This window comes from Lepidothrix coronata, unplaced genomic scaffold, assembly GCF_001604755.1.
Source record: "Lepidothrix coronata isolate B3197 unplaced genomic scaffold, Lepidothrix_coronata-1.0 Scaffold318, whole genome shotgun sequence".
Taxonomy (NCBI): Eukaryota; Metazoa; Chordata; class Aves; order Passeriformes; family Pipridae; genus Lepidothrix; species Lepidothrix coronata.
Window position 1 is genome coordinate 315560 of NW_016690498.1, and position 26595 is coordinate 342154.

Consider the following 26595-nt stretch of genomic DNA (forward strand, 5'->3'; position numbering starts at 1 on the left):
TATCCATACTGACAGGAATTGGCCCTGTTTTGGCCAACCTAGTGTACTTGGCAGTTAAAATCCCTGAACCAGAGTAGCGGGGCCAAGCTAACAGTAACGATCCCTATATGATGACCATCTTTTTCCTAAAAGGTGTCTCACTGGCTTTTCTCTGTGCAACGCTTGCTTAGAGAATGAGGGAGAGGATAGATGTTTCTGCAGGGAGGTGTTTTTGCAGGAGTAAGAATACAGTTGCCACGTTAATTTGGTAACCTCTCACTGCTGGGGAAAAACTGAGTGCATTCCTGCCAGCTCCTGCTGACACACTAAGAGATTCCTTGTTCGCTTCAGCGGTAACTCACTGTCCTCAAGCCAAATGGTGCGCACAAAGTTGCTACCAAGTTAAAAATCTTAATTAGTCTTAATTGTCCCCTGACTCATTAGCTCTCTGAGAACACTACACCTGGAAAGAGCACTTTGTTTCTAGGCCCCGTGCAATTTAAATCAATTCCCAAGCGCTTCAAAGGGTTCAGTCAGAAGCAATCAGAGCTGACAGCACTTTTTTTTTCTAAAAGAAGCTGTAATTGGCTGTTAAGTTAAAGCTTTGAAGCTTTGATGGGAGAAGTGTTATAGGTCAAATTAATAGAGAAAATTGAGAAACAATTAGGGCAGCTTTAAATGAATTACTTCCACTATTTATTTTGAGCTTATTGAACAATTGTGTTGTATGTGTATGGGATTGAAATTAGCCATCTGTGCGAGATAGCTTTGACCTAAATTGACCTCTGGGGTAAGTAAGTAGCTTGCCCTAATTCCTACCCCAGATCCCGAATTTTACTGGCAGATAAGCTTAATTGGGAGTAAAGATGAACGTGCCTGAGACGTTCCATATTTTTCTGTTGGGGCTGAAGCGATCTGTGCAGGCAGAGGTAGGGAAGGCTCTCGGAGGGGGGGTGGTGGTGAGGAGGTCACACGTGAGCAGAACTGTCTGTTAGCCCTACCTGCCTGCTGAGGGACTCATTGAGGGCAGGGAGCTCGGGGGCAGCTGCAGGTTGTGCTCGGGATGGGGGAGTGGCTGCAGCCCCCGGCAAGGGGCTGTGACCTGTCCTTTTACCTCGGCGGGGCTCGGGGCCCTGCGGCGCCGGGCGGGTGACGGGCTGCGCCGAGACACGAGAGCCGATGACTCAGCAGGAAGCTCCCAGACTCCGGGGGCACAGATTGGGAGGGGATAAACGTCCGGGGAATCCTTTGTAGGGGGCCCTGCCCGAGGCACCAGCTCGAGCTGCTACTATGTGTCTGCACCACGTTTAAATCACTTAAGGAACAAGAGTTGTAGGACTCTGCCACGGGAAACCTGGAGTCGAGCTGGTAAGGAAACCTGGTCTGATTGTGTGACATCTGACAGCATCTGTTTGTGCGCTGCTCTGGTTTTTCAGGGAGCAACCAGGGGAAGAATAATGATCCAAACCAAATATCTCATATGCTCTTTGCGGAATGTGAGCAAAACCCAAAGCGGTTCAGTTTTAAAACTGAAAGGGTGCAAATATTCTCGGTGCTGATTTTTGAGACATTGAAAGTGTTTTTTCCGCCTCTGATTTCCCTGTGCTGCAGCGGGTCGGGAGGGGGCGGGGGCAGAGGCAGAGGTGGGTGACAGGAGGACCCGAGGCAGGCGGTTCAGGGCACGGCGCTCCCTATCAACATCCTCCCGGTTCATCCCCAGCTTTCCCTCCAGGTGTCAGCCTGGCTCCGCGCTACCGCCAGTCCTGCCGCCGCACCTGGACCTGCCTCCTGGCAGCCTCGGGCTGCCTTTTCATCCTCATCCTCGTTCCATAGAACTTGGGGGCGCACCCGGCGGGGCCCGGGCCTTGCAGACGCCTACCAGTGCACATCGGGGCGGTGCTGGTGTCCCTCAAGTTGCTGTGCCTCCGTGTTTGATCATCTTCTGAAGTGCCTGGCAAAATGCCTCCTCCTGAGTTTTGTTTGGGGGCTTTTCATGGGTTTGTTACAAGTAAAGAAATGGGAGTTGCCCTGGGACTCCTTTTACCACTGTTGGAATGTGCTCGTGTGGAGAACTTAGCTTGTTTAGAGTTTTCCGTAAAAAGCAGACTAGTGTCCAGGGATGAAACGTGTTATCAGCCTGCCTGGGTAGGGAAAATGCATTCGGGAATGTCGGTGGAAGACATCCCTGTCTTCCTTTGCATCATGCCCATAGCCGTGTCGGTGCATAGCTCGGAGTTTCTTTGCCTGTGATAAACACGGCTGCGTTTTCCCTGGGGACGGGAGGGAGGAGGGATATTCTGGAATGCTGTGTGCAGGGGCGTTTCAATGCAAAGCCTGTGGCTTGAGTACAGACACTGGTTTATGGGCACAGAGGCCGTGTAGCTCATGTGTGTAAAGTGCTCTTGGTTCAGTGTCCACGTGCACAGGGCCATGTGTGCACTGCGTGTTTACTGACATGACACCAGGACAGGGAGATAGTAAAGCCCCTTGTCTTGTGCAGCGCAGGGATTCTGTCTCCTGTTCTTGGAAGTGGCTGGAGCTGCTGTGAGATGGCCTCCGGGATGTTGGTACACGGGGGAGTCACATATAAAAAAATAAGGTTCGTAGCTGTGTGGGAGTCAAAGAGGCTTTGAGAGAAAGTGTGTGTGTGTGTAAGAACAGAAATCCTGGGACACCCCTGATCCACCAGCTCCCTTCAGGAGACAGCACTAGGAACTGAAGTACCTTGTGTTCAATAACAACCTTAATACCAAGAAAGCTTGATTTCAAGACCCTCTTCCCTGAAGGTCTTCCTTCCTCACACTGTCCCTGTTAGGATTTTTGTGGCTAAGCTCTCCGTGGTTTCCTGCAGCTCCTCAGCTGAGTGCTGAGCAGCTTCCAGGAGTGCCTGAGACACATTGCCTGACAGCTGCCGCGGTGACTCCGGCTCTCTGCTCTCCCCGTGGAGAGACGCCGTGCGCTGTGTGCACTGAAGTGACTTGGTTTGGTAGGGCTCTTCCTTCCTTTTTCTAATTTTTTTTTTTTGGGGGGGGGGCGTTTTTGTTTTCTGATTCAATCCCCTTGGCTTTCAGCTCCAGCTTCTGAATCTCGGCATCTGTCAGTGGTGCGATAAATTCTCTTTGGTGATAAGAGAACAGCTGCCAGTAGCAAGAGCAGGGATGGCACTGGGGCTCTCTCCTGCCGTGCGAGTGCTTGCAGTCAGCAGAACCTCCCTGTGCACACAATGGAGAAGGCACCTCTCCCGCCCAACCCACTGCTCTGCTTCCAATTTAGCAACATCTTTTCCCTCCGTGTTGAGCAGATGCACATGAACAATTGTGCAACGTAATAGAGTCCTAAACCAAAAGAACTGGAAGTAATTGACAAATGGCTTTCCTCTGGATAGGTTCTGAAGGTGGAAGTAAAGGAATTTTTTTTGAGAATTTAAGGGATTTTCAGGGAAAGACAGAAGCCGTTTGCAGTGCTGCTTAATCGTGTGGGATGGTGTTTCCTAGCGGAACAGTCTGCTTCTAGTGAAAATGGTAGAGGGAAAAAAGTCCTTTGCGTGAAGTCCTGAATTTTTGGGCCATAGGGTGTGGGTTTTTTGGTTTTCATATGTAAAGGTCTCCCTAACTCCAGCCTGCCTATAAAATTTTATCCCAGCTGGAATTTATGCTATGACAGAAGGCATTTTGAGACCAACTATTTTGAGTAGAGATGTTTTATTTTTCTCGTTGTGGTGAGTTTAGCTGATGTATTTATAATGAGGGTGAAACTCCAGGAATTGTGGACAGCTTTGGCCCATAAGCTCATTTCACTTTTGGAGAAGCATGTGGGATTTGGACATTGCTAAAAAAAACCCAGACCATTCCTGTAGAAGTCCTAGGCTCCCCTCACCCAGTCAGAGCCTGACAGTAGATTTCCCAAAGGGGATCGTGTTTCCAAGACACTTAAAAGTCAGAACAGGTTTTCTGTAAAGTCATCCTGTGGTTGTGGGTTTTGTTATAAATCCTCACTGTTGCTGACTGGCTGCTGTGGGTAGTTGTTTGTGTGTCTGTGGTAATGCTTACAACTTCTCATTTGGCTCTGATGAGGATTTCTATGCTGAAATAATTGGACTCTCCCAGACTTTTAATGCACTCTTATATCTGATCCGTGAAGTGCTGCTTTAATCCCAAACAAGGCCCGGGTACTGGCACTTGGGATCATCTCACTGTACCTCCTTTTGCCTTGTTTTTTTTCCTCATCTGCCAAGATGAGCACATTGCAAATCATGATTTTTTTTTTTCCTGGCTGTCTTGCTAGATGCCAAAATCTCTGCTAAGTAGCAGTGGTATAGTTTGAAAATTGGAGATATGAAAATATAGGTTTGCCTTGCCTCTGAAAATGCTTCATAAAGATACAGGAAATGGGGAGGAAATTATTGTCTTTTTGCTGACTGCACTGTGGATGCTGTTGCTTGCCTGCCAGGATTGGGTTTTTGCCTTTGCTACTCTACTTTGTCTTAGGAGACTTTAGATTTTCCTCAATTATTTTAAGTACTAAAATTGGAATCACATCATCTATTTGACACACAGTTCATGTTCCCTCTCTCATCCTCATTCTCTATCTGGCTTCTTTAAGTCACGGAGACTCTTAAGTGCCAAGATGTGTGGAGAAGGCAGTGTATGGGAAGGGTGAAGTGCTGGGAAGTCGGTGAAGAACCAAGTGCAGTATATAGCCAAGCCCTCCAATTATTTTTATTCCATTATTTTGTGACATCTTTTGGCTACTTTTCATGATAGTAGATGCCCCAGTCCCATCTCAGTGTTGGCCTGGGAGCCCTGGAACGCTCCTCCTTAGCCATTATTTGGACTAAAAGCTCTCTGCAGAGAAGAGAGAGAAGGAAACTGGTAGCCTGCTTTCCTGCCCGATTTTTACCTTTTTTTCTTCAAATTATTTGTCCATTTCATCTATTAATTCCATATACTTAAGCTGATGTTTTTAAGTTGTCAGATGTTTTTAAGTTGAGGTTTTTAAGTTGTCAAACTTTAAGCAGGGTCCATAGAAGATTGTTTCCCAGTCTCAGAAGCATTTTTGGGGATTTTGCTCTGTTGTTCTCCAGTTGCATCCTCCTTGCCATTTCCTTCGACTCACAAACCGTGCTATGTACTGCATCTCGTCGGTCATACGAGACTCATCAGCGTGTCCCAAAAGTGCTGTCGGAACACTTGGATTTGACCAGGCTTGAGGATTCTGTTCCACTTCTGCTCCTTGCTCTGTGACCTTGGAATGACGGTAGCACAGTCTGTTCTGGGACAAACGCGGCAGCGATTAACTCCCTGTCTGCGCTGCGCACCTTCAGCTGTGGGGAGTTAGAGTTGTGGTGCTCTCGCCCAAAGCCCATCTTGATCCTGTGTCCTGTTTTCCTCCAGCTTGCTGAGCTGATGGCTGCCTTCTGACGGCATTCTTGCCGTCGGAGCGACTGCTGGAGTGCAAGCCCTTTGCTCAGCAGCAGACAGGGCACTGGAGCCGCTGTGGTGGCAGCCTGTGCTGTGTCACTGGGAAGTGATCTTACCCACAAGTGAAGGGTGCCTCTTCCCCCGCTGACAGCTGCTGCTCACGACATCTGAGCGGCAGCAGTGCCTTGGGAGAGCCTGCAGCTGATGCGTGCTGCCGGGAGGGGTTTGGAGTGGGAACCGGAGCGCAGTGTAGGAATGGGGCACTGCTCACAGCTCTCTGGCCTGTCCTAGGGCCATATGTCGTGGAGAGCCATCGGGCTTGGCTACTCTGGGTATTCCTGGCAAGCTGGGATTTTTTTCGGCAGCCTCGCAAGGAGCTGAACGGCCGCAGATGCTTCCTCCTGACTGGAGCTGGAAGTTTGAAGGGCAGCTGAATTGGCTAATGTTGGTGCTTTGATGCAGAGTGTGAGAAATGGTGATGAGGCATGAGGCAGAACAGCTTGCTCGATTGCTGCTGGAGTGACTGTGCAGTGCTGACAGTAGTTAAAAACATGGCTTTTGTGCATAGGCTTGGTTAATATATAGGACTTGGAAGGCAGCTCGGAACAGCTATGGGCAATGGCCACAGGCTCTCTCTGTCTCTTTTTAATAGAGTCGCTTCCCTGCCCAGAACTGCACTTTAATTTTCAGTCTCTTTAGGGTCATTAGGAAAGGCTGACATTTTGGGAACATTTGTACAGTACAAATATGAATAACAGTATCCATGCTTTGTCAGACAAGGGAATGTGCAATGAGGTCAGGGTTATTTTCCTGGTTGTTAGCAGTGGTGACATTCTGTTTCAAATATAAAACATGGTGTTCCTTTTGCTGGAGAGTTCGTCCAGAGCAAAGGCTCAGCTGGGGTCTCAGAACCAAGACATACTGGATGGGTTGTGCTTTCTTGGGGCCCCAGGACATGACTGTATTGAACTTCCCAGAGCAACCTCTGCTGCAGTAGGAAAGCCATTTTAACAGCTCTTGTTCTCTGCTTGGCCCTCTCTTCTGTGTACTGAGCAGGCAGAGCAAGTAACTCTGCCACCTGTGAGAAGTCTGGCTAGGCCTGACAGGGCAAGCACCACACAGAACCTGGCTGCAACCTTGGATCTGGGAACCTGCCATCCCGCTTGTGTTCAGGCAGTCCAGTTTGCTCTCATCCTCACCCTCCTTGAGTATCCAGAAGCTGTATCAGCAGTTCAGGGAGTGAGACCTCTTAGTTCCTGCTTGACCTTGCTGGCTGTGCCACTGCAGGAGGCAAAATCCCAATGGAAGCATTGCTGCAGGCAGCTGGGAAGGGCTGCCCTGTTCCTCAGGTCATGGAGAGACCTGCTGCTGCCAGCCAGGCTGAGAGGGAGCTACGGGATGGGCGGCAGTAACCTGAGAGAATAGATGACCTCGGCCGCATGTCCATCTCTCCATAGCCAAGCAGTTTCAACTTCGTGTCAGTTTTTCAGACAACTTTCTCAAACAGCAGTTGATGTGCCAGCTGGCTGTAAGGTGGGATCAGATGGTTAGTGATCAGTCCCTCCCTGAGTGATCCCACTGGCTTCAGAGGGAGTTCTTGTTTGAGAGAGACATTCACCTGTGACAGGGGTGTCCCCGTGCAGTCCCAGCGTCTCTCCTTACACAGTGCACATGGGGAATGGTAGAAGAGACAGTGATTTTGGGGTTCTTGTTCAGCCTCCAAGTATTCATCCTTGTGTTCTCCAGGTTACGACATGCATCAGTTCATGGAAGCGGATGCCAAATGCCCGTGGAGTCGCTGAAAGAATATTTATCAACATTTCTCTCTCCACCACATTTCCAAAAAAATCTCAACAGGAAAAAAGACCTGCAGCCTCATTATTATGTCAGTGTAACTTGTGCCATGAGGAGATCAAGCAGGCGTGTCAGTGTGGGACTGTCAGCGTGAAGAGACCAACTGTGGCTGTGTGTGCAAGCAAGTTCTGGGCACACCATGTCAGAGGGACTGCTGAGGTTCTTCCAGGCTGCTGAAATGCCCTTTTTTCCTCCTTTTTTTTTTTTTTTTTGATGGATGAGTAAATTATTAGGATGTGGACTTGTCAAACAGACTTGCCAGGTTTTCGGCAGTCATCCCAAGTGGACTGCCTAAAAAAGGGCTGGCACTGCATCACATGGAATGACCGATGATATGTCATATATTTTTAATGGGCAAAATGTTTTAATAAACATTCTCCCTCCTAAAACACTGGATTTAAAATAGGTTTTAGCCTTGAGCCATGTAGCTACCCAGCTGTGAATTTTATAAGGCAACAATCTCCACATCATTAGATGTTATGACTGATATACCAGTGATGGCAATAGTAAGTATTTCCACACACTAAAAAAAAGTTTCTGATAGCAGTTAAAGGAAGTATGGCTCTACTTGAAAGATTTTCTCAGCTCAAAATTGAAGCCATTTTCTGAAATTATGAAGCCGGGCATGTACTGTCTTCTAGTGAACTGCAAGTTCTAAGTATTCAAGCCATGCTGATTGCTGCTCCTGACAGTTTTAATCACATTGCCTGACACTTTTGGAAATCAACATTATTTTTCTTTTCATGTGATTTCTGCATCTTCAGCCAATTAAAATTCTGCTGAAATGTTGCACAACAGGACAGATGAGACCCCATCTTGATCCACTGCAGTTGTCTTGCTTCATAGGAGAAGCCTGCTTGGGCTGTTTGGGTTTTTTCTGGGTTTTATTTAGTAGTGTGTGGGACCAGATCTCGAGTTGAAAGGTGATCCAATGACCCCTGTTTGGACAACTGAAGTCCCTCCTCTACACTGACCTCTGTGCAGTGGTCAGTAAATCATGCACCTGTTGGAGGTCTGTTCCTCTCAGCATAAACCCATTGCAAGTCAAACACTGTCCCTCTTGAAAATGTCCCACCTCTTATCCAGCACAGACAGTGAGAGCAGTGTGTGTGTGTGTGTCTGAAAGAGAGGGCTGGTAGAGATGAGTTGCTTCTTTATCTTTGTAGTGATTTACACACGGGCTAAGAGAGTTCATAAAGTTGAAAACAAGTGCTATTGTTTCTGGGCTCTTTGCTGTTTGAGGTGGGCTAGACCAGATGTGTTTTCTGTGATTATTTTTAATTTAAGTTTAGCATTGGGGCATTTATTCACTTTAGAGAAGACCCCCTTTTTTATACAGAAGGCATTCTGTTACAGTTTCAGTAGTCATTCAGAAATTCTGCACAAAGTGATTCTTTTAGTAGTGTACAAGTAGTTTCAAGCTGATGAAGGTGACAACAGGCTTTCTGTCGTGTTCTCGTAGGACAGAAATAGAAGCACAAACATGGCTTACAAAATCTGACTGGAACTGATATCAGAGAGGTGTTAATCTTTTAGCTGCCAGCTCTCTGGTGAGCTGATAGAGCTGTAGTGAACAGTCTAATGGCTTAGCTGGGTCATGTCAGGTTTTTCTCCTGATGTCTGTGAAAGCATTTCTAGCACTGCAGGAAGGGACTTTTCATTGCTGCTCATGCAAAGATTCGTTTGATTAACAATTAGGTATTCCAGATAATTAGACTTTGCTTTTGATGTTTGGTATGTGTCTATTTTTGGTGGCTGAACCATAAGAGCCTTGAAGAGAAGATTGAGAATTTCTGGTGCAGTTTCCCATATTTATTGCATTTAGATGGGAGGTATCCTTCCTTCCAGAGGGGAATGAGTTGCTGTTGCTCCATAGTTTTGGCACTAGCCGTTGTGGTGATGGCCAGGGAGAAGAGGACTCGGAGATCCTGGGTGCTGGCTGCTGTGAGGGCAAATGGCACCCGGCAGCCTCTGTCCCACTGAGCTTTCAGCCCTAAAACCCTCCCAGGGATTTGTGCAGCCTTTTCACCTGTGATCCTCAGCTGGCTTAGGGCTCTATATGACTGGATTTAGCACTGAGCAGGATAAAGCTTTCCTGCAGGTTATCTCTTGTGATGGGATCTTGTTTCCTGCCGCTAGCCCAGGTATCGCTCAGTCCCATAGCACTCCTGTCCCTGTTCCTCATGTGCTGGCTCTAAGGAGCAGTTAGTTAAATGGCAAATAAATCTGATTCCTTTTAGATGAAAAATCGAGTCGGGTAAGTTGCTGCTTGTTTTGCTTTGACTGCTGTGTCTATTAGGCAGTGATTTCTTCCCCCTTGCTGTTGTCACTCCTCATAAACTCCATTCCCAGGGGCCTGACAAAGTTGTGTGACACTGGAGAAGAGCGTGGCCGCCCTGCCACGGGAGGGTGTTCCTGCCGTGGCTGCCCAGCCTTGCTGCCTTCCCCCTGCAGCCGGGGCAGGAGCTGCAGAGCTGGGTGCTCTGCTCCGGCACGGCAGGGAGGGCCACGCTGGGTGCTGGGGAGGAGAGGCTGCAATTCTGCCCCTTCCATGTTAGTGCTCAGCCTCGCCTGGAGTGGGCAGGGCCAGCACGGTGACCTCTGTCCGTGTTTCTGTGTGTGCCAGGTGTCCCTGTGGGCTGAGGACAAGGGCAGAGGGACCCCGTGGTGTGGTGTCCTCAGCGACCATCTCTTCCTCCCTGACACGTGGAGTAGGGGTGGGTAACGCACTCCCTCCCCGAGGAAGAGGAGCTGTGCCAGCACCTCTGTCCCCTGCCGTGGGACAGCACGTGACCCCCCCCAATTTCCAGATGCTCCCTCGTGCCCTGCTGTGAAGGCAGGAGGGCAGCACAGTATTGGCACAGCCTGCACGAGGATCTGGTTAAGTCTTGAAAGACTTTGTGGGTTATGACATTCCCCTAAATGTGCTGAGCTTTCTTTAACCTTTCATAAAACATTGTGATCTTTATGGACTGTATCATATTGTGCAGTAATGTGCTTTATTGTCCACAGAATAAGCTTTTCTTAAAGATAATTGGAAAGCTGGAAATGGCTGCTATCGGCTGATTTTTTTTTTAATACATTATTTCTGAAATGGGCCTGGTGTAATAATGACCCTATCTGTTTAAGATTTAAGATTTGTCTTGGCAGAGAAAATTGATCCATTTCACCTTTGTCTAATGGAAATTTTTATCTGGGATTATCTGTTTATGTAAATGAATGTTCCTCTGAAAAGAGAACTTGAGGGGGCTGTAAATCTCAGTGACACTTTAGTTTCATGGGGGGAAAATTGGAAAGGATTCTAGTATTTATCTGACTGAAATTGGTTATAAAAACAAAATTATCTTCATGTACCTGCTGCATCTGATGTTTCCTGGAATTTCATTACCTTTTTGAATAATGCAGCATTACACTATATATAGGATTCTCTGTGATTAAGCCTGAAACTGTTGGGGGGTCATTTGCTGGCACTGTAATTATCAGGAAAAGGCAGTGTATTTGGGGCAGTGGGATTCTGATTCCTGCCCTAATGGGTACCAATTAGCACAATCACATTATTCAGAGGACTCTGAGAAGAGCGGGGAAAATATACCACATGACTTTTTTTCCTTACGAATTTTGTGTTGTTTTGTTTTGGTTTTTTTGTTGGTTTTTATTTATTTTTTTTTTAACTGAGGAGTGAATCTAATTACAGAGGAAAATGTCTTTGGCTAATCAGCTTTTGTTTTCTGTTTGCAGAGCAGGACTGTGAATGTAGCATTTAAACTAATGATTTAAACATCATCTTTAAAAGCAGTTTCACTGTTAAAGAGGCAGACTAGGATTTTTTTTTGCCAAGTTCCTTCTTGAGCAGTAGATGACACAGCATGACCGGGCTGGAAGGACCATGCCAGACACATTTGGCTCGTGTCTGCTAACAGTGAACATGTTTGTCTAAGATAGCTGTTCTAAGTGCTGCCCCTTCTCTGGCACTGCGTGGGACTGATCGAGAAGGGACAGCTGAGGTGATTTTGTACCTGTTGTTATATTTCAAAAGGTACTATACAAGAAGGTGCAGCTTTTTGGAATTTTTGAAAATTAACCAAGTTGAAAACCCAGTGTGTTTTCACATGAAGCAAAGCTACTTCGTATCTATTCAATCCTTGCCATCTCTGGCAAACCAAAAAGGATTTTGATGGTTTAATGACATGACAGTGTCAATTGTAATTGCCCAGAGGGAGCAGAAGAACACACACCAGACATGACCATTTTAACAGGTGAAACTTTTGGTTGCTGTTGCTCAGCAAGAAGTTGCTGCTCTCCTGGAGTAGAGGAAGAGCTGTTTGAGTCTGTAATCTGTGAAAGAACTTCAAGGTACAAAACAGTTCCCCATATTTGTACATCTAGTTAAGTGGCCTAATTTCCAAGCATCTTCCAAAACTGGTTGCTCAGAGCCTTCAAAAATCACGCCCCTGTCCAAGCTGCCAACATGGAGAATAAGAGCCTGACTTGGGAGGTGCATCATCCAGGTCTTCCCAGGCTGATTCCAATGGGAGCTTGGCCAAAGGCTTTAATGACAAGGGGATTTCCTCTCTGCACTCAGAAATCATGGCTGTAATTGGTGCTCTGCTGAGTTGCCACAGGACTTCTTCAATGGTCTAGCCTAACACAGCAGTTAGTACCAAAAATATTTTAATAAAACGAATAAAAAGGGAAAAACAACTCTTATCCATGGCTTTCACTCTGTGATAGCTGGCAGATTTCTCTTGAATCTTCTGTGTCTTAATGTTGCTGAATTTATTTCCATAAAACTTCTGGCAGCAACGTTCCCTGCCCAAGTTCTTTACTTCTGTGACTTTCTGCTCCACATTTCAGGCAGTCATTTCAGCTGGAAATATACATTATTACCAGCTCATTAAATCCAAAATAAATGAAGTGGAAAATTACAGAACTCCATGGATTACAGTGCACCCAACTCAAAATAGAAGTGTGTGATTAAAAACAAAATGGTCTTCATTTTAAAAATGGATTAATAGTTTTGGGCCCAGCTGGCAAAATATCCCACAAAATGTGTTTTCAGAGTAGGGCTAATGTAAAATAAATGCCACTAACGGTGCACAAGGTGGGCCTCTACAAGTGCAGGGCTTTGCAGCTTACAGGCTCAAACAAATAGAAGGAGGATACATATTTGTAGTATGAAGCACTGAAAGACAGGAGAGGCACTTGAATAATGCAGGGAGGAGGACAAGGCTTTGCTTTGCCCAAGCTGAAATGCAAATGCTTGTGTAATTCCTTGCAGAACTGGAGCATGGTTAGGCTCTGCATCCTTACTCGCTTGCTTTGAAGGTAACAGTGTTAATAACCATTAAAAATAACAACAAATACATGGCTAGACAAAGGCCCTGGGGTTTGAGAACATTTTGGCTGGCAGCACTAACAGCCCGGCGTTAAGTGGTGCCGTACAGGTAAATCACCTCCTCCTTGCAGCACAGCCAGGTTGAAAGAGGCAGCGTGTGCCTGAGTGTATGTACGTACATCTGTATCTTTAATCTTCTCTGTTTCTCTCATTTCCCCTGGTTTGGGTCTAGTTTCACCAGAGGTTGAGAGATGAGACTGGATGAGTGGTGAAACAGGTCTTTTTCATCTTGTGTGTCGCTATGAGTAGTGCAGTAGAAAATGGAGAGCTAGGAATGAGGCAATGTGAAAAGACAGGTGGGTATTTTGCAACACAGACAAAACTGGATTTTCTCGTGACATTTCACCAGATCTTCCAGGCTTTGTGAAGTATTCCCAGGTTTTGGTAAGTCTTATCGTTCCTTATAAGGTGCAGAAAAAAAGAATATTTTACACAGTCCGGCATAAAGTGTATTAAACACTAAAGGAAAAATCCAGTTTGTACAGTTAAAAACTCAGCAGGATTTTTTCCTAGTTTGTCCTACAACGGTGTTTAACTGCTGCCCTTGGGCTGTGCTTTGCGTGTGAGCTGGAATTGGAGAAAAGGGCTTTTGCAGCACAGAGCAGACAGTTTGCAGGTTCAGAACTTGGAGTTTCTTTACATATGTTGAATTTAATGTCTACCTTGCTTGTGTGGCAGAACACAGCGACCCTGCATCTCTGCCTCTGCTCTCCATCCTCCAAGAGCTGTTTCACACAATGGAGAAGGGAAGAAGACAAAAAACCGTGGGCCATCTGTAGCTGCAGATGGGGATTTGTGGACGGGGTATAAGCTGCAGTCACCGAGTAAGCAGAACTGCCCAAAATATGTCACCCAAATTGACCAATCAGGCTGGGCAGGGGAGCATTAGCCCATTTGGATGCGTGGTCGGACAGACCCACCCCAGCAACTGTGCAGCACAGCCAGGCAGCCAGGGCTGCCTCAGCTTCCCGCTGCGCTCCACAGCCCCAGAGCAGAACTGCTCCTACCTGGCAGCTCCGCTCACACCTCCTCCCACAGCCAGGGGTCATTTGCCTTGTGCACAATGCTTTGCAGGAAATCTTGTCTTTTTTGTGATTTTTTTTTTTGTTAAGGGGTGATACGAGACCTTTCACACTATTTGAGAGCTCTGAGATGCAGTTTAGTGACCAGGTGTTGTGATGCTGCAGTTGGTGAATGGATTCTGTTTTGTTTGACCAGCTGTCTGCTAAATTTGCTCCTATTACTTAAATTTCTATTCTAAGAGATAACAAACTCCCCACAGTGCTGTATTTATTAGGGAAATTAATTCTGAGGGGAAAAGCTCCTCGGTTTGTCCGGTTCTTGGGGAAAGAACTCCTTAAGGTGGAAGCCATACACGTTCCTGCATGCCACACCAGCTGAATATTCTGACCTTATTGCAAGACAGAGAAGCTTTTCTTTGCATTCCTTTCCAAAAGAACTCATCATACCCAGTCTGTTGTCTGTAGAAATTTTGCTGTATTTCTGTCAAGTGTTTCAGGTCTGTGTTGTTTTACTCTAGGAGAGAGAAGCTCTGCAGTGCTGTGTGCAGTGCTGGAAGGTAATGGTTTGGCAGTGCTTTCTCTTGAAGCAGGTTTGGCCTGTGCTGAAGGGGCAGGTGGGTTCCCTGCAGGCTGTTGGACTGGTATGGGTGGGTAGATGGAAACTGGATAAGAGGAATTTAACAGAAATATGAGTTCCCTGTATGAGGAGAACCTCACTGAGGGTGATGAGCTCATGGAGTGGTCTCTGAGGTGGATGTTTTGCAACCAGGACCTTTTAAAGCCTGGGCAATACTGCAGGGAACTTCCCATAAGGATCAGACATTCATCCCTTAGCACATCCTTCAGGGTGATACACTTGCCATGGCTTATGCACATGCCAAAAAAGTCAGGCTGTGTTCCCTCAGAGGATGTTGTGTGGAAGCCATGGAGTGTTGGACACGCAGGACAGGAGGTGGGACAGGAATCAGTGTGTGCCACCTTTCCTAGCGAAATCAGTTCTGAAATCAGTGAGAGAACTGGTGTGGAGAGAAGAGAAGAGAGCAGTGCAGCTGCTGTGGCTGCTTTTCCTCAGGAACAGTGGCAGACAGGTGCCAGATGCAGCTGTGCAGCAGCAACAACGGGAGGTTTGGCTGCAGGCTCGAGGTCCCTCAGAGCACTTTGCTTCAGCTGAGGGCTGAGATTCCAACCCAGTGACTGCTGCTGAAGGTCCATTTGGGGTTTAGGTCTCAGCTGACAGAAAGGACAGGCTGCACTTAGACATACTGCATTTGTTTGCCAAGTACCCAGAGCCAGGTTTTATTTCGGAGAGGGCAGTTGTGACCGTGGCAGTTCAGCCTCGCAAGCATTTTCTTCGTTTGTATTTCATGCCACTTGTTCTCTGAAATGGGCCTGGTGTTTTGTGAGCTGTGAAGAGTCAGCGAGCCTGCAGGACTGCAGGGCAACAAGCCTCCTTGTAATGCCTTTCAGGATGGCTCCATCTATATTAATGGTGTCACTAAAAATATTCCCCTTTATTTAGGGGAGCATGGTCTGCCTCAGGAATCATCTGGATAAGAAGAGCTGTATCCACAGTGGGTAGCATTTTCTTTAAGGTATGAACTCTTTCTCTGACAGCTTTAAAATGACACCCACTCTCAACTCTATTGGAGAAGCTGGCACAGGAGGCTGGTGCCAGTTCCTGGCTGCTCCTGTGTTTGACATGAGAGCATTTGGCTGCATTTCTATGGTTGGGAATAAAACTGTAAGTGTGGCCCAGTGTCATTAAAACTATATTTCCAGATAGTATAAGAGTGATGAAAAGAGAAACTCAGGTATCAGTGTGCTTGGCAAAACAGGTCACACTGACAGTGCATTTGCTTGTGTTGCTGTTACTGTCTGTTCACCAAGAGCGCTGGGAATGCTGTGAGTGAAACACTCGTCAGAATTGTCAGGAAGCTCTTGCCTTTGCTCTCCTGGAGTTTTTTCTGTCTTCATGAGCCCCGTGGTTCCTGGGAGCTGGTGCATGGTCAGCAAGCTGTCTGTCTGCCCCCCGCCACATGGCACTGTGACCACCCAGCTGTGTATGGCCCTGCTGTCCATTCTTCACATGCTGAACTGGAAGTGGAGGTTTTTCCTCCCAGCTCTGCTCTGATTCCAGCTTTCCGTGGTCAGCATGTGCCTTTGCCTCTCTCCAGCCTTTGGCTGCGGGCCTTGTTCTACATTCAGCAAAAGCCTGTAGAGCAGCACCAGTGCCAACAGGCTGCTTCAGCTCCTGGGTGTTGCTATCCCCTCCCACTCTTTCCTTTTCCTTTGCTCCTCACTCCACCTTCCTGACTCTTTACATTCCCCACACCTCCTCCAAATCCCTCCTCCTCTTCCTCCCCCCCACCCCTCCCTCACCCAACAAAGTCTGAGGTTCTTCTCGCTTGTAATTTGTCGCTAATCAGCTGTCAGTGTCGGAGCAATGATGAGAGGTTCATCTCTAGCTGAGGGTAATGGCCTTAAAAGTCACCGAGTCAATGTCAATGGGATCGCTCCAATTCAATCAGAGCCCTGGATGAGGAATGGCCCCCGCTGACATTAGCACTCATTTTGAGCCCAAGCATCTGGGCCCTAGTAAATAACCATCAGTGGGTGGGTCTGGGGGACAGGTCATTAGCCCCACGAAAAATAAATATCGTTTCCCTTGATGGCTGCGAGTAATTTAGCTCAGACGAGGAAATTTCACCCTAGATTAAGTATGATGAGCCAATATCAGTCAGAGGAGGCCAAACAGTGAGAGCTTGATGAGATAGAGGGAAATTTATATGCAGCTGGCTGAATGCAAGATGAGTTTAAAGAAATGATGTTCTCTTCCACTCTTTAGCCATGTGCAATGCCGGCAGCGCGTTCCTGTGGCTGACACCCCTCCCCACGCCCCTGGGGCTCCCCCAGCCCGTGGGCACACGTCTGTGGGCTGCACACACCTCCCAGTGCCATCTCTGCCCACTCCACCAGCACCAGCCCCTGCTCTTGAGCTGGCTTTGGCGTGTGCTGCCTCGGAGCCAGAGCAGCAGCAGCTCCTGGAGAGCTGTGTGCCGTGGCTGCGGGCTGCCCTGCCCATCCCAAAACACAGAGCGGCTCCCTGGCTCGGGAGCCACTCCAGGCCAGCCCCTGCTCCCTCTTTCTGCATGTTTGCTCTGCATGTTTGCTCTTTGTGTTCGCTGCTTATTTAACCCATCAATCCTGCACATGATATGCTCGGGGGCTGTTAATTCCACCCCTCCAGCCCCTCTTTATTGGGAGCACACACTGGGAGTTGTGTTTTACGTCTGCTGGAAGCAGTAAGCAGGCAGCTTCTCTCTCCCTCATTGGCCCAGCTCTGTATCCTGGAGCTGTGGCTGGAGGCTGGCTGAGGTCTGTTCCCCCAGCTGAGCTCGGAATACAGATCAGCAGTGCTGTAGTAACCCGTCCAGCCAGGTCTTTTAGTTTCCCATGGGAAACTGGGACAGGAGTATGGAATGAGCCCTATGAACTGGGATGCCAGTGGAAAACTGAAGCAGGCCAAGAGCAGACAGAAAGCGACAGAAACCACGTGGAGAAGCAGGTTATTGTAGCGTAGGCATGAAGGGGGGAACTGCGAGTGGAAGGAAGCAAGAGGCCTTGCTACAGCTCGTGCAGTTTTGGCTGTCTCTCCGAGGCCAGTTTCTTGGTGTTAGAACTCATTAGCTGTGCTAAGAGCAGCATTCAGGCTGGTTACGTGGTGTAGTTGGCTGGTTTTATCCCCAATTTCTACCTACCTAGTGCATTTCCTTGTGCCTGAATACTTGTCTCACCTCACTTATATTCTCTGATTCCTCAGTAAAATCTGTCAGCCAGAAAAGACCAAGCAATTAGCAGGTCTGACAGAGAGAAGAAAAAGATGAAAATCTGCTAGTACTTTTTGATGAAAAATGGAATCAAGTATTTCATTCCAGAAAATGGTCTGAGATCTTAGCTTTTCATCCCAAACCAAGCTGAAAACCTGTCCATCTCTCTGCCTGGCTGTTTATACGTTTGTTTTTCAATACTGGAAATTCCTGAGAAATGAAGATTTTGAATTTTGTCCTGAATTTTCACTTCTGCGTCTTTCCCGGTGATATGATTGTTAGCTGAAGAGAGAAGCTGCTCATATCGGAGGGAGTGGGGCTGATTTTTTTTTCATGCAGGTGAAACAGAGTAGCCAACACAAGTAACTGTAATGACTGGCCTGGGATCTGGTTTTAAAGGTGTGGAAATCTTTGTGTCTTTTGCCAGAACACAGAGTGTGTGATTTTGACATAGAGAAGTTCCTGGTGATGGAGTGAATGTGAGCCTCCCTCCTGTCTAATGCTTGTTTTGCATGTTCTTCTCCCCATCTCTTGAACTTATCCAGTTCTCAGTGTAGCAGAGCTGCAGGTTCTGTTGCTATCAGAGTTGAAAAAATAAATGAAAGCAATAACAATTTTTTGTAGTTAATATACAGTATCTTTTACTCTCTCTCCTCCCTCTTTGTCAAAAACATCAATTGGCAGGATGTCATGGGCCTGAGCATAGATCCCTTGGAAGGGCGAGGGACTGTTTGGAATCACTGACAGCACCTGTATTTCTCTGGGAAGCTGTGCCTGGGGTGGGTTGTAGCTCTGTGGCCTGTCCCACAGTCAGGAGCGGTGCAGTGCAGGTAGAGGTGTGTCTGTCTTCCCTTAACCAGGCCACAACTGTACTTTCTGTGCAGTAGGATACATGTAGCAGAATTTGGAGTTCTTTGCTGCATTTTCCTATGACAAATGGACTTTTCTTTATTGCTGACTTTTGCTGGGGTATTGCAGTCTTCAATATTTTCTTTGTCTGGTCTACAGCAAACACTGCTGAGCTAAATTCTGACTGGGCATAAGCAGGTGTAAAGTTAGCAGAGTTGCAGCCACTTGGGCTAACCCTGTCTTTGGCCCTGGGCCTGCCCTGCTGCCTTGCCAAAGTGTAAATTGCCATGCCTGGATTTTTCTCCTTTTTTTTTTTTTACCTCTTTTTTTCCTGGGCTGTGATCATTCTCTCTGACACAGTATCTGTCTCCTCATCTCTTGTGTTGGTACACGAGCAAATTGATGAGCAAACCATTGACAAAGTCCTGATGGTGGAGGGGCTGATGATGAATTGAGGGCCATTACAGCAGGTATTGTGCTTGTTCTACCAGCTGACACTGAACTTCCCTCCTAATGCCAGTTGCCTTCTATCATATGGGAAACGGATTGGATGCCGGCTTCTCCCAATTAAAGGCAGTGAGGTCATATACTTCCTAATTATGGGCTAGCCCATTGTGTCTAAATGTGACAGACATGTGCTTGGGAAATTGCCTGTAATGCCTAAATAAACATGATGAACTCCATGGCAGATCTGAATCGCAGTTGGAAGCGCTCAGCCTCTGGAGTGCTGCTCTGACATGGTGACAGCCACTTGTGCTGCTGACCCCCGTTGGGATCTTTGTTCCTGGCACAGCACTGCCATTGTGTGTGTGTGGGCCCTCACTCACCCTTCCCCTTGCTCTGGGACAGGAGTTTTCACAAACATGAATCAGGATGTCACAGGAAAGCAAAACAGCTCTGCTGGAAGAGGAGGAAAAGGTTGGGAAAGGGAGACAAATTGAGTTTACACCAACAGCAGGAGCAGGTGAACGAGCAGGTCTGTGACAATACAACAGCACAAGGCAAGATGGTTAAACAGAGACTCCTGAGAAATCTCAAGAGACTGCCGTCACCTCCCAGGCTGGGAGATGTCTCCACATGGGCAAATTCTGCTCCCAGGTACTTAGGAAGAAATCTGGACTATTTCCAGACAAGCAAAACCAGTCACTTCTAATTCAGACTAAAAGCATAATGTTGCCCTTGTGTGTTAAAACTTTGAACTTGAGAGGATAAAATCTGTGCAGATATTCAGGAAGAATCTTTTGGGGATATATGTATGTTAAATAATGCACTTAATGCTGGACCAAGGGCAATGTAAGTGTTGGGGTTTATCTGACACCGGAGGCAAAGTGCTGTATTTCCCAGGCAGCTTGCTCTTGCTTGCATATGTATTAGTTTCTATTGATAGCATTCCCTGCAGGATAGTTTAAACTGGCTAAAGCCCCACTTGCAATTTTCCTGTGTTTTATAATGGTTGGCAATATTCAGTGCTCACTAGCAGTCACACATGCCTGCTGTGCCTGGCTCTGCTCCACTTCTGCTCCGTTTGTTCCCTAGGGCAAAGCCTCTGTCTGCAGGTTGGAGTCTGAGTAAGGCAACTGGGATTATCTGTGAAAATAACCCTCTTTGTGGTGTCCAGAATAGCTGGTACCATCGCAGAACAAATGTGGAGCAGTTGTGAAGGGGAGCTGAGTGTACATTGGTCTCCCACCCTGGTTTTCCAGCAACATCCCTCGGTGTGCAGATGCCACCAATGATGTCACCAGAGTCAGGCAGGTACCTTGAGTTGAACCTGAGCAGAGGGATTTTGTCACAGCAGGACAGGGGGGAGCTTTCGGGCTTTTAAAGTGAGGAATAGCCAAAAGCCAAGGGGTTTTGTCAGGTCAAAGCCCCGTGAAAAAATCAGGACTTCATTTAAGGAGTGACTTATTTTTATCTTCCCTGATCAGGAAAGGCTGGGATCAGGGGAGTGGGTATAGACCATAGCTTGTATCCCTAATTTTCAGTGTCCGGTTGTCACATGAACCTTCAAGACCGTGCCTTGTTTGATGGGTGCATCATGTAGTTGCTGTATTTAAAATAGCAGTTAATCTAAGCAAGCCTTCTGTTGTTCAGAACAAAACAGCCTTCTACCAGGAGCAGGCAGTGAGGATTTTACAGCAGTGCAGTTGGTAACGGGCATGGTGGGATTTGTGGTGAAGGGCGGACTGGGTCCCAGGCTGGCCCAGGCCATTTGGGCTGTTTGAAGTGCTGTGGTGAGGCAGAAGCTGGCAGAGCCTGGTCTAGGCTGCCCTCGTGTATGAGCACAGCCTAAGTATGTGCATAAATGGAAATTGCAAGCAGCTCTCCTCAGATGGGCGCTCGAGGTTACGTGCTGGTGTAGGCACCCAGCTGGACTGAGACTCATCCTGACAGGTACTTTCCTGTGGAACAGATCAGCATATTTGCCTGTGCCTTATGGCCCGAATCCTTTAATGCTGCCTGAGCAGAGTGCTGCCTGCCTGCCCTGTGATAGGGCTGGAATGATTTCCTCTGCAAGCTGTATTTTCTCCTTTGGACTGACGGGTGTCAAACTCACGGTGGTGTCGAGACAGATGTGAAGTGCTCGGGGCTCCCGGTAATATATCGTGCCCTGTTGTTTTATGTTGATAGCACGCTGGCACAATTTACGTCAGCTATTCTGCCTTACCTTGAACTGTAAGGCACAGCAGCTGTTGAGTTTATATTTACAGCACTCTAAGTGTTTAGGCCATGCTTCTGACAAGCACACACATAATTCACGGGGCTCTGCAGTCTCACGGGCTCTGATAGACCCATTGCGTGGATGGAAGGAAAGGCACCTGGTGGGAATGACAGAAGGGGTCAGTTCTGAAGAAGGGCTGTAAGTTGCTTTTGTAGCAAAATGTTGGTTCTCTCCACCTTGCAGGAACTGAACTGTCTCAAAAAAGTGTCAGTGCTCTCAGATTTGGTTACAGGAGGCTGATATATGCAAAAGTTACCAGAGAAGGATAAGGTACAGAGTCTTGAAGGGGTTTTGTCTTCCCTTCCCCTTTCAACATTCCTTTCCTTTCCCTTTTCTTTTAACCCTGCCATTAACAGGTTTCAAGGTTAAAAACGTGAATAAAACATGGGGACAAACAAAGTGAGGCTAGGTGGGAGCTGTTGTGGGCTTGAAGCTGTGGCTGGATATGTTGCTGATCCCAGCCTCAGCTCAGGTGTACTGAAGCGTGAAATGAAGGCTTTATTACCCCAGGATGTGTGCTACGTTCTGGCAGGGTCTTGAGAAGGGCTGTTGGTTGCAGCTCTGCAGAGGTTTTCTGTCCTCTGCAAACGATGTGACATCAACGCTGTTTATTTGGCACGAGGTGAGGACATTAGAGGAATAAGCAGGTCTTGCCAGTAAGGGTTTCATTCCTAGGGTGAGATTTAATGGCATCAACCAATCCATTTTAAATGACCTGGCTGCTGCAGGCACGGGGCTTTTTGGGAGATAAGGAACGCTCAGGCAGCCAGAATAGCAGCTCTGAGCTCTCTCTAACTTCTTGTGAGGCTGGGGAATGCCATGCAGGTGCAGGATGCTCCTGTCCGTGGTGGCTGTGTTTATCTTAGCAGAAGTGGGAGTAACATTTCCCAGAGAACACGGGAGGTAAGTCTGCTCTGCTGCAGGCTCCTGGTATGAGCTTGGGTTAGGTCAAAATCCTCAGATGCATCTGCACGCTGCGTCACAAGTGATATCCTGTAGGATATAGAGGCTGAAGTGTCTCGGACCGTCAGGGTCCTGCTCTCTTTGCCTTCACTGACACTTTGCCCTGACACACTCGAGATCTACCCAGGCAGATCTTGCTCCATCTGCAAGGGTTGTGTTTCCCTCCCTCATCAGGGTGCTGTGAGAACAAATGCAGCAGAGATTGCCAAGTGCCTATTGATAATAGGAGCTACCCATATAACTACCTGACATGGATAAGCTGCTTTTTTGTTCATGTGTCTGGTGTTATTTATCCCTGGAGCATCCTCTGAGAATCGAGAGCTTTCTTGGGCTTTACCTGATGCCTTTAGGCAGATCACTGCTGTCCCTGCAGTCATCCTCTACCTTATTCCCACATGCTGTAACACACCCATTAGCTCTTTTCCTCACTAGAGTTCATTTACAGTGGGCACCACCTTCACTGCCTCATGTGTAGGACCCTTCTTTCTCCCTCTGCAGAGCCCCACTGCACAACAGCAAGTCGATGCCTGGAATTCGCTGTTCCTTTCCTATCCAGATGGCCCCTCCGAGCCCCACTTGACCTCTCAAGAGCAGGCTCTGGACTCAGAAGTGGGAATTAGCAGGCTTCATCTTCTCCTTTGCCACAAACTGTGAAGAGCTTGGGCAGGAGGTTGGCTTCAGGGGGAGGCAGTGTATCGGAACACATTGGAAAAGCCACTTCATGCGAGAAAATGTGGCAAGCAGCGCTCTCAAAGAGCAGGTTATCAAACACAGAAGGCAAAAGGTTTCGGAGGAGACATTCTTAGATTTCAAATGTTGCTCTCAGCAAGAGAGTGGGGCAGTGCTGCCTGTGTGTCAGCTGCAGGAAGAGCGTGCCTGTCCTTGAATAGCTGTGCAATGTAACAGTGAGATCATCCTGTTTGTGAAATGATGGCATTTTAATCCATTGCAAAAAGCTCTTGAGCTGGCCAGGTTCTTCTTCTTTCTCCCCCTTTTTTTCTCCCCTTTCCAGCTCTCATTGACTGCAGCCAAACTGTGGCCAGAAAGACTTTGCGGAGAGTGGTTCCAACAATATTTTCTCCAGAACCAAGGCATCCTTACTTCCGCCAGCAGCAAATTTTGAAAAGTGATTTATAAAGTCCCAGGCCTGGGAGCTGTGCAAGGGAGACACCACAGACCTTTAACTGGAGCACTGTGAGATGCAGTGCTGGAATATAATGAATAATATTCATGAATCTGCCATAATGCTGGATGTTATCACTCATTACCATTGTAAGAAAGGGGTGATTAAACTAATAGTTAGTGAGAGACATTTCTGGTGACAGGAGGCAATGATGAGAATGAACTGACTTCAGTATACATTTAGAACTCGGAATAATGGGATGTGGCAGGAAGCCAATAAGTGAACATGGCCCACAGCTCGGATCAATGAATTACTTTTTGCCGCTTTACAGCAGTACATGGTGTTTAATGAAAAATCAATAGCCCCCTGTAACTCAGAGCCGTAATCAATCGTTTGACCTGAATCTTTCCCTTTTTTCTTCTTCCCTTTCCCCCTCCCCTCCCAGGGAAGGTGTCCTGGGCTGATGACACAATTCAATTGTGAGGGGCAGTATTCACCAGGCTCACAGAGGGAACCTGACACAGCCCTGCTGCAATTTATACCAGCTGCAACATAGATATTTATATGGAAAATCTGGGGATGGGCTTGGCCAGGTGCTGCTGCTGCCTCTTGCAGAGAAATCAGGGCCATGCTTGTGGCATGGAGGTAAGTCATGCTATCAGGCCTTAGGCCTCCATTGCCTGCCAAGGCTGTCTGAGGGGTTTGTTTCTACATCAGGAAAGGAGAAAATCGGTGTTGGAAGTAGGTGAGAAATCCACCCCACCCAGTAGTGCCTGTTGACTTAGGAGGAAGGATCCATAACTCTGGATGTTGGGGCATAAAAAGTTTCTGTCTGAGTTGTGCTGTGAAGTTGAGGAGGTTTTGCTGGTAATGCTGGTGTGTCTCCAGAGTCTTACTGGGCTACACTAACAGCGGGTGGGGCTCATGTGCAATTGCTCCTGATTCTCATGAGTGAGGACAGAAAATAAAACCAGTAATAAAACCCTACTTTCAGCAAGTCCCGGGAAAGGACAGATTTTGGAAAACTAAGGTTTTATTTCAGAGCCACTTGACTGAGGTTTTTTCCTTGGGTTTTTTTGTGGTTTTCCTCTCCCTTGCTGGCTCTTTGTTCTAGTCTTGTCACCAACTACCAGAATCAAAGGTGGTGGCCAAGGGAAGGAAATGAAGCACTGACAATGGTGAGGACCTGCCTGCTGTAGGATTGTTCCCAACAGCCTGTTCCTGACTCCTTGTGGATGCCTCTGTGACAAAATGGCATGCTTTGCCCTGCCAAGACAGCCCTTAAATGGGAAGGTATTTGCTCCTAACCTGAGCTCTAAGGTATCACCTCAATCTGTCGGTTTTGGTCCCTCTTTAACCACTGACTAAGCAGTTTTCTTCCTTGGTACAATGGAAAGATAAGTGGGTAAAGCTAAAATTTCCAGAATCTCTCCAGTTCCTCACTCCCCACACCCACCCCTACCCCGCTGGTACTTCTTGTAGCGCAGGAGGAGATGAGAGCGAAGGCGTCTGCTGGGTCTGATGGCTCCCTTCTGCTCCTGCGCCGGCCCGGCCGCTGCTGTGCCTGAGCGGCTGATTTCCTGGCGCCGGGACAGCACCGGGCCCTTGGCGCAGAGCACAGCTCGTGCAGGACTGCCAAGCAACGCTTCCCAGGGATCGTGTGTGCCACAACTCTTGCTTGGTGCCACGTGTGCAGCCTTGGCTAAAATGCGTATGCCCCGGGGTGTAGGAGCGAGCAGGTAGGGATGGGATCTGGGTGGGCTGGGGGAAATGCTGAGTGGAGGGGGCAGGTTTCCTGAGGGGCATGGGTTTAGTCATGTCTGTTTTGGTCTGTTAATGAGTTAGGGTTCTGGAGTTTTTTGGTCCAAAAGCTCTTACAAGATGATTCCTTGCCCTGTCCTAGAGCTATCAAGATGTGGAACAAGGGGAGTGGATTTCACCCAGAAAGCACGTGTTATAGGGTAGCTGAGCACCAGTAACTTTGGGGTTGCTCCCAAAGCTGTTCCTGGATTGGTAGAGAGAAGGATGCAGCACTCAGAATATCTACACTGGCTTTGTGTGTCGTGTTTAGCTCTGAGGGCACACTTACTGCTTTTATTCCTCTCTGATCCCAGTACCCTGAGTTGTGACACTGTTACGCTGCTGTGGGCGCAAGCCAAGCAGTCTCTGCTGGGGCTCCTTTTCTGTCCTGTAGTTCCCAGACTTTTACTGTTGTTTAGTCTGAAAGAGGACTGGATAAGGGCTTTGAGAATTGCCTTCAGGGGAGATGATCCCTTAAATGCAAGGAAAATGGAAATAGTGAGACCCTTTGCTGGAGAGCTTTCTCACTCCCCACTGCCACATCCCGCCCAGGAGCTGGCATGGTGGGTACCAGATACCACCCCAAATACAGCAGGGAAGCAGGAGTGCTGCTGGTAGCAGTGCTGGGAGTCAGAGAGGCCATGAAACTCCCAGTCTGGCTGGTGCAAACCTCTTCCTGCCAGTGGAGCGAGTGAATCCGCAATACCCCTGGATTGCTGCAATGGCAGCTTGGCAGGCGGCTGCGGGGCGACGAGGAGCTCTCAAGCTGTGGTAAAATGCGCTGCCTGGCAATGATGTAACGGGCCACGTCCCACCCGAGCTCGTGTGCTGAACAAAAAGGGCCAGCTCCTCCGCTGGTGTAAACTGGCGGGCGAGGGCTCAGCCCTGGGGGTGCTCGCTGAAGTCTCGCCATCAATCTCTTCAGCCCTTCGCCTGCCGTTTGGAGATGAACCTGTATTTTTACCTTCTGCTGCGTGTCTCGATTGATCTCTTTTTTTTAAATACTGTTTGTTAATTCACATTGTGTCTTTGGCCGACCAATTATATGCATGGCCATATTGTGTGACTGCAGCAGTCTGGTGCGGCGCAAGGAGCGGCACATCATGTGAGACGCTTCATCTCCACGCGTAACCTCGGCACCGTGGTAAATGAATACATGAATACGGGACAGCCAGGAGAGATGAAACGCATTGACCGCTGCCCCTACTCGCCACACAAATGTCATTCTTTAGGAATTTTCCCCAGCCCCCCCTTTCTTGTTTTCCTGACACATTTTGGTCCCTTTTTCGCTTCTCCCCTTTTCCCTTAAGTAGAGATGACACAGATCAATACCTTTGATGGAAAGTAATAATCAGGCCTATTAAGTGACAAAGGTTTACTCTGTAACAGCTGTGCTGGCGGGAGAGGAGAGCTTGTCTGACTAATGAATCATGAAACAATCAGGCAGTAGCCATTTGTGTTTAGATCTGTAAATATGGTGTGGTTCAAGTGCCAGACCATCTCCAGCACTCCAGCTGGGGGCACAGATGGTCCACATTCAGCACAGCACAAGTGTAAAGAAAAGCTTCCCCCTTCCCCCTCTCCTGCCTGTCCCACAGTGCCCCTCTCAAAGGAGAGAGCAGCTACCTTGGGGATACAGTT

General features: G+C 47.8%; 2 long non-coding RNA genes across 6 annotated transcripts in view; both read left to right on the forward strand.

The window, feature by feature from the left end:
- Positions 1-26595, forward strand: part of LOC108508840 — a 216015-nt gene that overhangs the window by 900 nt on the left and 188520 nt on the right. The gene's annotated exons all lie outside the window — the stretch shown is intronic.
- LOC108508842 lies at positions 1141-8029 on the forward strand. 2 transcript variants are annotated; one of them, XR_001878533.1, is made up of 3 exons: positions 1141-1347; positions 2485-2578; positions 7146-8029. It is a non-coding gene; the product is annotated as an uncharacterized LOC108508842 (long non-coding RNA). The 2 variants fall into 2 exon arrangements; XR_001878532.1 differs by lacking the exon at positions 7146-8029 and adding an exon at positions 6456-6720.